This window comes from Cyprinodon tularosa, unplaced genomic scaffold (genome assembly GCF_016077235.1).
Source record: "Cyprinodon tularosa strain WSP-4 unplaced genomic scaffold, ASM1607723v1 ctg332, whole genome shotgun sequence".
Classification (NCBI taxonomy): domain Eukaryota; kingdom Metazoa; phylum Chordata; class Actinopteri; order Cyprinodontiformes; family Cyprinodontidae; genus Cyprinodon; species Cyprinodon tularosa.
Window position 1 is genome coordinate 2,595,405 of NW_024039044.1, and position 12,193 is coordinate 2,607,597.

The 12,193-nt window shown below is 41.6% G+C and overlaps 10 non-coding genes across 10 annotated transcripts; all 10 read right to left on the reverse strand.

Moving 5' to 3' along the window:
- Positions 1–1,048: 1,048 nt before the first annotated feature.
- Positions 1,049–1,121, reverse strand: trnar-acg. The gene has a single exon. It is a non-coding gene; the product is annotated as a tRNA-Arg (tRNA).
- Positions 1,122–1,231: 110 nt separating this feature from the next.
- On the reverse strand, positions 1,232–1,304 carry trnam-cau. The gene has a single exon. It is a non-coding gene; the product is annotated as a tRNA-Met (tRNA).
- Positions 1,305–3,206: 1,902 nt separating this feature from the next.
- On the reverse strand, positions 3,207–3,279 carry trnar-acg. Its single transcript has one exon. It is a non-coding gene; the product is annotated as a tRNA-Arg (tRNA).
- A 110-nt stretch (positions 3,280–3,389) lies between these two features.
- trnam-cau lies at positions 3,390–3,462 on the reverse strand. Its single transcript has one exon. It is a non-coding gene; the product is annotated as a tRNA-Met (tRNA).
- A 1,901-nt stretch (positions 3,463–5,363) lies between these two features.
- trnar-acg lies at positions 5,364–5,436 on the reverse strand. Its single transcript has one exon. It is a non-coding gene; the product is annotated as a tRNA-Arg (tRNA).
- A 110-nt stretch (positions 5,437–5,546) lies between these two features.
- Positions 5,547–5,619, reverse strand: trnam-cau. The gene has a single exon. It is a non-coding gene; the product is annotated as a tRNA-Met (tRNA).
- A 1,906-nt stretch (positions 5,620–7,525) lies between these two features.
- On the reverse strand, positions 7,526–7,598 carry trnar-acg. Its single transcript has one exon. It is a non-coding gene; the product is annotated as a tRNA-Arg (tRNA).
- A 110-nt stretch (positions 7,599–7,708) lies between these two features.
- trnam-cau lies at positions 7,709–7,781 on the reverse strand. Its single transcript has one exon. It is a non-coding gene; the product is annotated as a tRNA-Met (tRNA).
- A 3,515-nt stretch (positions 7,782–11,296) lies between these two features.
- trnar-acg lies at positions 11,297–11,369 on the reverse strand. Its single transcript has one exon. It is a non-coding gene; the product is annotated as a tRNA-Arg (tRNA).
- Positions 11,370–11,479: 110 nt separating this feature from the next.
- Positions 11,480–11,552, reverse strand: trnam-cau. The gene has a single exon. It is a non-coding gene; the product is annotated as a tRNA-Met (tRNA).
- Positions 11,553–12,193: the final 641 nt, after the last annotated feature.

Below are 12,193 nucleotides of genomic sequence, written 5' to 3' on the forward strand. Positions count from 1 at the left end.
GATTGGTGCAGCATAGCAAAACTATATATTTTATTCCAGAGATGTTCAAAGTTAAAATCTGCATGCAGATTGTTCCAAAATGTCCAAAATTAATGTTGTGGCTAATGAAATGACAAAGCCAAACCATACGTAATTGATTTTGCCTTCCAATTCCATCTTCTCATGAGGAAAGCAGAGTGGCACAGCGTAAGCGTGCTGGGCCCATAACCCAGAGGTCGGTGCTCTGAAACCACCCTCTGCTATAAACTGGCATTTACCGTCAATCTCTTATGCCAGATTTAAGCCTGCTCAAATATGAGCAGTGACATTTACAGCAGCTCTTGTATTTTTCTCATTACATATGTGTCCACTGCAATGTCCTACCATGCCCAATACTACTCCTAATCAACTTTTCAAACTACTTGTAATGTAAGAGGAGAAAATGTGACGTTTTAAAGAGATCAGTCCTGGAATGTGTTAAAATTCTGCTTTTAAAGAAATCCCTCTCCTGTAACTCCCAGTCTTTTAGAAATGTACCAATACTTTCAAAATGTACTGTTCAGAACGATGCCAGAAGCCAGATTTTGTTGGTTCAAATAACCGTTGGGGTGGATGCAAGTAGAGTGGTGCTGTCATTTTCAGGCTAATAACATCTGCTTAGATCTAATGTAAACAAGCACCTTTCAATGAACCAGGCAAAAAAAAACACAGTAATGACAACTTATCGTTACGGGGTTCCAAACTCCATGTGAATTGAGAAAGGACCTTCCCAAAAAGTTTAAAAGTGTGGAACTTATCCCTTCACTAGTTTTGAACCATGAAGCCCCTTCAAGAGAAGGTAAAGGTTTTCAAACGGCAAAACTCGATTGCAGTAGATCATTTTAGATGTTTTTGGAGTCTGCAAGTCCTGCATGTCACTTGCATCAATCACGAATGAGGGGATTTTTGTGCCTCTTCTACTCATATGGGGGTTGGATTTCAAGCTGCCTCTGCTTTACGAGCTTGCGAGTGATTGACCAGCTGAGTCGGAATAAGCACGCAGAAATGTAAGACAATGACAATAAGTAGACGAGCTAGCCAGGAGTCGAACCTAGAGTCTTCTGATCCGTAGTCAGACGCGTTATCCATTGCGCCACTAGCCCTACCTATGGGAAAATGTAACCATCATTGTTCGAAAGCCCGAATAAAGTCGCATCATAGAAGTTAAGGTGAAAATGTGGTTAAATACTGGGAGTGGAAAAGCTAAAGCAAATGCCCCGTGTGAGGGTTGAACTCACGACCTTCAGATTATGAGACTGACGCGCTGCCTACTGCGCCAACGAGGCCATGAAAGCATGCTTAGGGACAGGGACTCAGCTTGTGCACAGACTTTTCGCATATCCTTTTCCACAACGGGGGCTGCTGAGATCTGTTCCTCCAGCATCCAAAGGGATATACCTCACTAGCAATGGATTGTTGGTTCCAGTCCCATCTGCTGTGCAATCCAGTAGGTTGCTGGTCTGGAACCAGCCGATAGCCCAGTAGTCAGTGACCTGAAAAAAAGTCCTACAATATTTGGGGGTTTTTTCAAATAGGGCTGGTGATATGGCTTTAGGCCTCCTTTTCTGACCATATTTTAGCAGCTCTTCTTTGACTTTCACCTTCCTATAAATGTGCACTGATAGATCCATATCTGTGCATCAGTACTCTAACATATTCTTTCTCACAGGTCAAATAAAAAAGGAGGAAAAAAAAGGTTTTTTAGAAAGTTACTTTTTGCCAGCTGCTTTGCAGTATTGTCTTGAATTATATCCTTTCAAAATAATTCTGAGACATTTTCACAATTTCAAAACCTTTTCCAAACATAAAGTTTAACGTCTATTTGTAAGTCTGAGTTGTCTGAGTAACACGACTCCTGTTGACTGAGAGAGAATCTTAAAGTTTGTTTTGTAGCAATCTTGTTCTGAATTCAGCATCAGAACTGTATCGCTCTATCTAGAGTTGAAGAGGGAGGTCCATTTTGACAAATTGTCTTTGTGTTCCCCCATGTCGGCACCTCTGGAATCCCACCGGTATAGAGAATGGCCAAGCATGTGGTGGTTTTTTTTTGTGGGGGGGGTTTTATCCCCGCAACAGGTTGGGGTCAGGATCGCCTGTCCCCAAGGAAATGTGCTTTGGAGAGTGGATTTGTTACTCTTGAGGATTGGTGCAGCATAGCAAAACTATATAATTTATTCCAGAGATGTTCAAAGTTAAAATCTGCATGCAGATTGTTCCAAATTGTCCAAAATTAATGTTGTGGCTAATGAAATGACAAAGCCAAACCATACGTAATTGATTTTGCCTTCCAATTCCATCTTCTCATGAGGAAAGCAGAGTGGCACAGCGTAAGCGTGCTTGGCCCATAACCCAGAGGTCGGTTCTCTGAAACCACCCTCTGCTATAAACTGGCATTTACCGTCAATCTCTTATGCCAGATTTAAGCCTGCTTAAATATGAGCAGTGACATTTACAGCAGCTCTTGTATTTTTCTCATTACATATGTGTCCACTGCAATGTCCTACCATGCCCAATACTACTCCTAATCAACTTTTCAAACTACTTGTAATGTAAGAGGAGAAAATGTGATGTTTTAAAGAGATCAGTCCTGGAATGTGTTAAAATTCTGCTTTTAAAGAAATCCCTCTCCTGTAACTCCCAGTCTTTTAGAAATGTACCAATACTTTCAAAATGTACTGTTCAGAACGATGCCAGAAGCCAGATTTTGTTGGTTCAAATAACCGTTGGGGTGGATGCAAGTAGAGTGGTGCTGTCATTTTCAGGCTAATAACATCTGCTTAGATCTAATGTAAACAAGCACCTTTCAATGAACCAGGCAAAAAAAACACAGTAATGACAACTTATCGTTACGGGGTTCCAAACTCCATGTGAATTGAGAAAGGACCTTCCCAAAAAGTTTAAAAGTGTGGAACTTATCCCTTCACTAGTTTTGAACCATGAAGCCCCTTCAAGAGAAGGTAAAGGTTTTCAAACGGCAAAACTCGATTGCAGTAGATCATTTTAGATGTTTTTGGAGTCTGCAAGTCCTGCATGTCACTTGCATCAATCACGAATGAGGGGATTTTTGTGCCTCTTCTACTCATATGGGGGTTGGATTTCAAGCTGCCTCTGCTTTACGAGCTTGCGAGTGATTGACCAGCTGAGTCGGAATAAGCACGCAGAAATGTAAGACAATGACAATAAGTAGACGAGCTAGCCAGGAGTCGAACCTAGAGTCTTCTGATCCGTCGTCAGACGCGTTATCCATTGCGCCACTAGCCCTACCTATGGGACAATGTAACCATCATTGTTCGAAAGCCCGAATAAAGTCGCATCATAGAAGTTAAGGTGAAAATGTGGTTAAATACTGGGAGTGGAAAAGCTGAAGCAAATGCCCCGTGTGAGGGTTGAACTCATGACCTTCAGATTATGAGACTGACGCGCTGCCTACTGCGCCAACGAGGCCATGAAAGCATGCTTAGGGACAGGGACTCAGCTTGTGCACAGACTTTTCGCATATCCTTTTCCACAACGGGGGCTGCTGAGATCTGTTCCTCCAGCATCCAAATGGATATACCTCACTAGCAATGGATTGTTGGTTCCAGTCCCATCTGCTGTGCAATCCAGTAGGTTGCTGGTCTGGAACCAGCCGATAGCCCAGTAGTCAGTGACCTGAAAAAAAGTCCTACAATATTTGGGGGTTTTTTCAAATAGGGCTGGTGATATGGCTTTAGGCCTCCTTTTCTGACCATATTTTAGCAGCTCTTCTTTGACTTTCACCTTCCTATAAATGTGCACTGATAGATCCATATCTGTGCATCAGTACTCTAACATATTCTTTCTCTGAGGTCAAATAAAAAAGGAGGAAAAAAAAGGTTTTTTAGAAAGTTACTTTTTGCCAGCTGCTTTGCAGTATTGTCTTGAATTATATCCTTTCAAAATAATTCTGAGACATTTTCACAATTTCAAAACCTTTTCCAAACATAAAGTTTAACGTCTATTTGTAAGTCTGAGTTGTCTGAGTAACACGACTCCTGTAGACTCAGAGAGAATCTTAAAGTTTGTTTTGTAGCAATCTTGTTCTGAATTCAGCATCAGAACTGTATTGCTCTATCTAGAGTTGAAGAGGGAGGTCCATTTTGACAAATTGTCTTTGTGTTCCCCCATGTCGGCACCTCTGGAATCCCACCGGTATAGAGAATGGCCAAGCATGTGGTCGTTTTTTTTGGGGGGGGGGGGGGTTTATCCCCGCAGCAGGTTGGGGTCAGGATCGCCTGTCCCCAAGGAAATGTGCTTTGGAGAGTGGATTTGTTAGTCTTGAGGATTGGTGCAGCATAGCAAAACTATATATTTTATTCCAGAGATGTTCAAAGTTAAAATCTGCATGCAGATTGTTCCAAAATGTCCAAAATTAATGTGGCTAATGAAATGACAAAGCCAAACCATACGTAATTGATTTTGCCTTCCAATTCCATCTTCTCATGAGGAAAGCAGAGTGGCACAGCGTAAGCGTGCTGGGCCCATAACCCAGAGGTCGGTGCTCTGAAACCACCCTCTGCTATAAACTGGCATTTACCGTCAATCTCTTATGCCAGATTTAAGCCTGCTCAAATATGAGCAGTGACATTTACAGCAGCTCTTGTATTTTTCTCATTACATATGTGTCCACTGCAATGTCCTACCATGCCCAATACTACTCCTAATCAACTTTTCAAACTACTTCTAATGTAAGAGGAGAAAATGCGATGTTTTAAAGAGATCAGTCCTGGAATGTGTTAAAATTCTGCTTTTAAAGAAATCCCTCTCCTGTAACTCCCAGTCTTTTAGAAATGTACCAATACTTTCAAAATGTACTGTTCAGAACGATGCCAGAAGCCAGATTTTGTTGGTTCAAATAACCGTTGGGGTGGATGCAAGTAGAGTGGTGCTGTCATTTTCAGGCTAATAACATCTGCTTAGATCTAATGTAAACAAGCACCTTTCAATGAACCAGGCAAAAAAAACACAGTAATGACAACTTATCGTTACGGGGTTCCAAACTCCATGTGAATTGAGAAAGGACCTTCCCAAAAAGTTTAAAAGTGTGGAACTTATCCCTTCACTAGTTTTGAACCATGAAGCCCCTTCAAGAGAAGGTAAAGGTTTTCAAACGGCAAAACTCGATTGCAGTAGATCATTTTAGATGTTTTTGGAGTCTGCAAGTCCTGCATGTCACTTGCATCAATCACGAATGAGGGGATTTTTGTGCCTCTTCTACTCATATGGGGGTTGGATTTCAAGCTGCCTCTGCTTTACGAGCTTGCGAGTGATTGACCAGCTGAGTCGGAATAAGCACGCAGAAATGTAAGACAATGACAATAAGTAGACGAGCTAGCCAGGAGTCGAACCTAGAGTCTTCTGATCCGTCGTCAGACGCGTTATCCATTGCGCCACTAGCCCTACCTATGGGACAATGTAACCATCATTGTTCGAAAGCCCGAATAAAGTCGCATCATAGAAGTTAAGGTGAAAATGTGGTTAAATACTGGGAGTGGAAAAGCTGAAGCAAATGCCCCGTGTGAGGGTTGAACTCATGACCTTCAGATTATGAGACTGACGCGCTGCCTACTGCGCCAACGAGGCCATGAAAGCATGCTTAGGGACAGGGACTCAGCTTGTGCACAGACTTTTCGCATATCCTTTTCCACAACGGGGGCTGCTGAGATCTGTTCCTCCAGCATCCAAAGGGATATACCTCACTAGCAATGGATTGTTGGTTCCAGTCCCATCTGCTGTGCAATCCAGTAGGTTGCTGGTCTGGAACCAGCCGATAGCCCAGTAGTCAGTGACCTGAAAAAAAGTCCTACAATATTTGGGGGTTTTTTCAAATAGGGCTGGTGATATGGCTTTAGGCCTCCTTTTCTGACCATATTTTAGCAGCTCTTCTTTGACTTTCACCTTCCTATAAATGTGCACTGATAGATCCATATCTGTGCATCAGTACTCTAACATATTCTTTCTCTGAGGTCAAATAAAAAAGGAGGAAAAAAAAGGTTTTTTAGAAAGTTACTTTTTGCCAGCTGCTTTGCAGTATTGTCTTGAATTATATCCTTTCAAAATAATTCTGAGACATTTTCACAATTTCAAAACCTTTTCCAAACATAAAGTTTAACGTCTATTTGTAAGTCTGAGTTGTCTGAGTAACACGACTCCTGTAGACTCAGAGAGAATCTTAAAGTTTGTTTTGTAGCAATCTTGTTCTGAATTCAGCATCAGAACTGTATTGCTCTATCTAGAGTTGAAGAGGGAGGTCCATTTTGACAAATTGTCTTTGTGTTCCCCCATGTCGGCACCTCTGGAATCCCACCGGTATAGAGAATGGCCAAGCATGTGGTCGTTTTTTTTGGGGGGGGGGTTTTATCCCCGCAGCAGGTTGGGGTCAGGATCGCCTGTCCCCAAGGAAATGTGCTTTGGAGAGTGGATTTGTTAGTCTTGAGGATTGGTGCAGCATAGCAAAACTATATATTTTATTCCAGAGATGTTCAAAGTTAAAATCTGCATGCAGATTGTTCCAAAATGTCCAAAATTAATGTGGCTAATGAAATGACAAAGCCAAACCATACGTAATTGATTTTGCCTTCCAATTCCATCTTCTCATGAGGAAAGCAGAGTGGCACAGCGTAAGCGTGCTGGGCCCATAACCCAGAGGTCGGTTCTCTGAAACCACCCTCTGCTATAAACTGGCATTTACCGTCAATCTCTTATGCCAGATTTAAGCCTGCTCAAATATGAGCAGTGACATTTACAGCAGCTCTTGTATTTTTCTCATTACATATGTGTCCACTGCAATGTCCTACCATGCCCAATACTACTCCTAATCAACTTTTCAAACTAGTTCTAATGTAAGAGGAGAAAATGCGACGTTTTAAAGAGATCAGTCCTGGAATGTGTTAAAATTCTGCTTTTAAAGAAATCCCTCTCCTGTAACTCCCAGTCTTTTAGAAATGTACCAATACTTTCAAAATGTACTGTTCAGAACGATGCCAGAAGCCAGATTTTGTTGGTTCAAATAACCGTTGGGGTGGATGCAAGTAGAGTGGTGCTGTCATTTTCAGGCTAATAACATCTGCTTAGATCTAATGTAAACAAGCACCTTTCAATGAACCAGGCAAAAAAAACACAGTAATGACAACTTATCGTTACGGGGTTCCAAACTCCATGTGAATTGAGCTGTGCAGAAAGGACCTACCCAAAAAGTTTAAAAGTGTGGAACTTATCCCTTCACTAGTTTTGAACCATGAAGCCCCTTCAAGAGAAGGTAAAGGTTTTCAAACGGCAAAACTCGATTGCAGTAGATCATTTTAGATGTTTTTGGAGTCTGCAAGTCCTGCATGTCACTTGCATCAATCACGAATGAGGGGATTTTTGTGCCTCTTCTACTCATATGGGGGTTGGATTTCAAGCTGCCTCTGCTTTACGAGCTTGCGAGTGATTGACCAGCTGAGTCGGAATAAGCACGCAGAAATGTAAGACAATGACAATAAGTAGACGAGCTAGCCAGGAGTCGAACCTAGAGTCTTCTGATCCGTAGTCAGACGCGTTATCCATTGCGCCACTAGCCCTACCTATGGGAAAATGTAACCATCATTGTTCGAAAGCCCGAATAAAGTCGCATCATAGAAGTTAAGGTGAAAATGTGGTTAAATACTGGGAGTGGAAAAGCTAAAGCAAATGCCCCGTGTGAGGGTTGAACTCACGACCTTCAGATTATGAGACTGACGCGCTGCCTACTGCGCCAACGAGGCCATGAAAGCATGCTTAGGGACAGGGACTCAGCTTGTGCACAGACTTTTCGCATATCCTTTTCCACAACGGGGGCTGCTGAGATCTGTTCCTCCAGCATCCAAAGGGATATACCTCACTAGCAATGGATTGTTGGTTCCAGTCCCATCTGCTGTGCAATCCAGTAGGTTGCTGGTCTGGAACCAGCCGATAGCCCAGTAGTCAGTGACCTGAAAAAAAGTCCTACAATATTTGGGGGTTTTTTCAAATAGGGCTGGTGATATGGCTTTAGGCCTCCTTTTCTGACCATATTTTAGCAGCTCTTCTTTGACTTTCACCTTCCTATAAATGTGCACTGATAGATCCATATCTGTGCATCAGTACTCTAACATATTCTTTCTCACAGGTCAAATAAAAAAGGAGGAAAAAAAAGGTTTTTTAGAAAGTTACTTTTTGCCAGCTGCTTTGCAGTATTGTCTTGAATTACAGGTGCTGGTCATAAAATTAGAATATCATGAAAAAGTAGATTGATTTCAGTAATTCCATTTAAAAAGTGAAACTTGTATATTATATTCATACATTACATACAAACTCATATATTTCAGATGTTTATTTTGTTTAATTTTGATGATTACAAATGACAACAAATGAAAATCTCAAATTCATCATATCAGAAAATTAGAATATTGTGAAAAGGTTCAAAATTGATGGCCCCTGGTGCCACACTCTAATCAGCTAATTAACTCAAACCACCTGCAAAAGCCTTTAAATGGTCTTTCAGTCTAGTTCTATAGGCTACACAATCATGGGGAAGACTGCTGACTTGACAGTTGTCCAAAAGACGACCATCGACACCTTGCACAAGGAGGGCAAGACACAAAAGGTCATCGCTAAAGAGGCTGGCTGTTCACAGAGCTCAGTGTCCAAGCACATTAATAGAGAGGCGAAGGGAAGGAAAAGATGTGGTCGAAAAAAGTGTACAAGCAAGAGAGATAACCACACCCTGGAGAGGAATGTGAAACAAAACCCATTCAAAAATGTGGGGGAGATTCACAAAGAGTGGACTGCAGCTGGAGTGAGTGCTTCAAGAACCACCACACACAGACGTATGAAAGACATGGGTTTCTGCTGTCGCATTCCTTGTGTCAAGCCACTCTTGAACCACAGACAGCGTCAGAAGCGTCTTGCCTGGGCTAAAGAGAAACAGGACTGGACTGCTGGTGAGTGGTCCAAAGTCATGTTCTCTGATGAAAGTAAATTTTGCATTTCCTTTGGAAATCAAGGTCCCAGAGTCTGGAGGAAAAGAAGAGAGGCACTTCATCCACGTTGCTTGAAGTCCAGTGTAAAGTTTCCACAGTCAGTGATGGTTTGGGGTGCCATGTCATCTGCTGGTGTTGGTCCATTGTGTTTTCTGAGGTCCAGGGTCAACGCAGCCACATACCAGGAAGTTTTAGAGCACTTCATGCTTCCTGCAGCTGACCAACTTTTTGGAGATGCAGATTTCATTTTCCAACAGGACTTGGCACCTGCACACAGTGCCAAAGCTACCAGTACCTGGTTGAAGGACCATGGTATCCCTGTTCTTAATTGGCCAGCAAACTCTCCTGACCTTAACCCCATAGAAAATCTATGGGGTATTGTGAAGAAGAAGATGCAATACACCAGACCCAACAATTCAGAAGAGCTAAAAGCCACTATTAGAGCAACCTGGGCTATCATAACACCTGAGCAGTGCCACAGACTGATCGACTCCATGCCACGCCGCATTGCTGCAGTAATACAGGCCAAAGGAGGCCCAACTAAATACTGAGTGCTGTACATGCTCATACTTTTCATGTTCATACTTTTCAGTTGGCCAACATTTCTATAAATCCTTTGTTTTTATTGGTCTTCAGTAATATTCTAATTTTCTGATATGATGAATTTGAGATTTTCATTTGTTGTCATTTGTAATCATCAAAATTAAACAAAATAAACATCTGAAATATATGAGTTTGTATGTAATGTATGAATATAATATACAAGTTTCACTTTTTAAATGGAATTACTGAAATCAATCTACTTTTTCATGATATTCTAATTTTATGACCAGCACCTGTATATCCTTTCAAAATAATTCTGAGACATTTTCACAATTTCAAAACCTTTTCCAAACATAAAGTTTAACGTCTATTTGTAAGTCTGAGTTGTCTGAGTAACACGACTCCTGTTGACTGAGAGAGAATCTTAAAGTTTGTTTTGTAGCAATCTTGTTCTGAATTCAGCATCAGAACTGTATCGCTCTATCTAGAGTTGAAGAGGGAGGTCCATTTTGACAAATTGTCTTTGTGTTCCCCCATGTCGGCACCTCTGGAATCCCACCGGTATAGAGAATGGCCAAGCATGTGGTGGTTTTTTTTGTGGGGGGGGTTTTATCCCCGCAACAGGTTGGGGTCAGGATCGCCTGTCCCCAAGGAAATGTGCTTTGGAGAGTGGATTTGTTACTCTTGAGGATTGGTGCAGCATAGCAAAACTATATAATTTATTCCAGAGATGTTCAAAGTTAAAATCTGCATGCAGATTGTTCCAAATTTTCCAAAATTAATGTTGTGGCTAATGAAATGACAAAGCCAAACCATACGTAATTGATTTTGCCTTCCAATTCCATCTTCTCATGAGGAAAGCAGAGTGGCACAGCGTAAGCGTGCTTGGCCCATAACCCAGAGGTCGGTTCTCTGAAACCACCCTCTGCTATAAACTGGCATTTACCGTCAATCTCTTATGCCAGATTTAAGCCTGCTTAAATATGAGCAGTGACATTTACAGCAGCTCTTGTATTTTTCTCATTACATATGTGTCCACTGCAATGTCCTACCATGCCCAATACTACTCCTAATCAACTTTTCAAACTACTTGTAATGTAAGAGGAGAAAATGTGATGTTTTAAAGAGATCAGTCCTGGAATGTGTTAAAATTCTGCTTTTAAAGAAATCCCTCTCCTGTAACTCCCAGTCTTTTAGAAATGTACCAATACTTTCAAAATGTACTGTTCAGAACGATGCCAGAAGCCAGATTTTGTTGGTTCAAATAACCGTTGGGGTGGATGCAAGTAGAGTGGTGCTGTCATTTTCAGGCTAATAACATCTGCTTAGATCTAATGTAAACAAGCACCTTTCAATGAACCAGGCAAAAAAAACACAGTAATGACAACTTATCGTTACGGGGTTCCAAACTCCATGTGAATTGAGAAAGGACCTTCCCAAAAAGTTTAAAAGTGTGGAACTTATCCCTTCACTAGTTTTGAACCATGAAGCCCCTTCAAGAGAAGGTAAAGGTTTTCAAACGGCAAAACTCGATTGCAGTAGATCATTTTAGATGTTTTTGGAGTCTGCAAGTCCTGCATGTCACTTGCATCAATCACGAATGAGGGGATTTTTGTGCCTCTTCTACTCATATGGGGGTTGGATTTCAAGCTGCCTCTGCTTTACGAGCTTGCGAGTGATTGACCAGCTGAGTCGGAATAAGCACGCAGAAATGTAAGACAATGACAATAAGTAGACGAGCTAGCCAGGAGTCGAACCTAGAGTCTTCTGATCCGTAGTCAGACGCGTTATCCATTGCGCCACTAGCCCTACCTATGGGAAAATGTAACCATCATTGTTCGAAAGCCCGAATAAAGTCGCATCATAGAAGTTAAGGTGAAAATGTGGTTAAATACTGGGAGTGGAAAAGCTAAAGCAAATGCCCCGTGTGAGGGTTGAACTCACGACCTTCAGATTATGAGACTGACGCGCTGCCTACTGCGCCAACGAGGCCATGAAAGCATGCTTAGGGACAGGGACTCAGCTTGTGCACAGACTTTTCGCATATCCTTTTCCACAACGGGGGCTGCTGAGATCTGTTCCTCCAGCATCCAAATGGATATACCTCACTAGCAATGGATTGTTGGTTCCAGTCCCATCTGCTGTGCAATCCAGTAGGTTGCTGGTCTGGAACCAGCCGATAGCCCAGTAGTCAGTGACCTGAAAAAAAGTCCTACAATATTTGGGGGTTTTTTCAAATAGGGCTGGTGATATGGCTTTAGGCCTCCTTTTCTGACCATATTTTAGCAGCTCTTCTTTGACTTTCACCTTCCTATAAATGTGCACTGATAGATCCATATCTGTGCATCAGTACTCTAACATATTCTTTCTCTGAGGTCAAATAAAAAAGGAGGAAAAAAAAGGTTTTTTAGAAAGTTACTTTTTGCCAGCTGCTTTGCAGTATTGTCTTGAATTATATCCTTTCAAAATAATTCTGAGACATTTTCACAATTTCAAAACCTTTTCCAAACATAAAGTTTAACGTCTATTTGTAAGTCTGAGTTGTCTGAGTAACACGACTCCTGTAGACTCAGAAAGAATCTTAAAGTTTGTTTTGTAGCAATCTTGTTCTGAATTCAAAACATCAGAAAAAC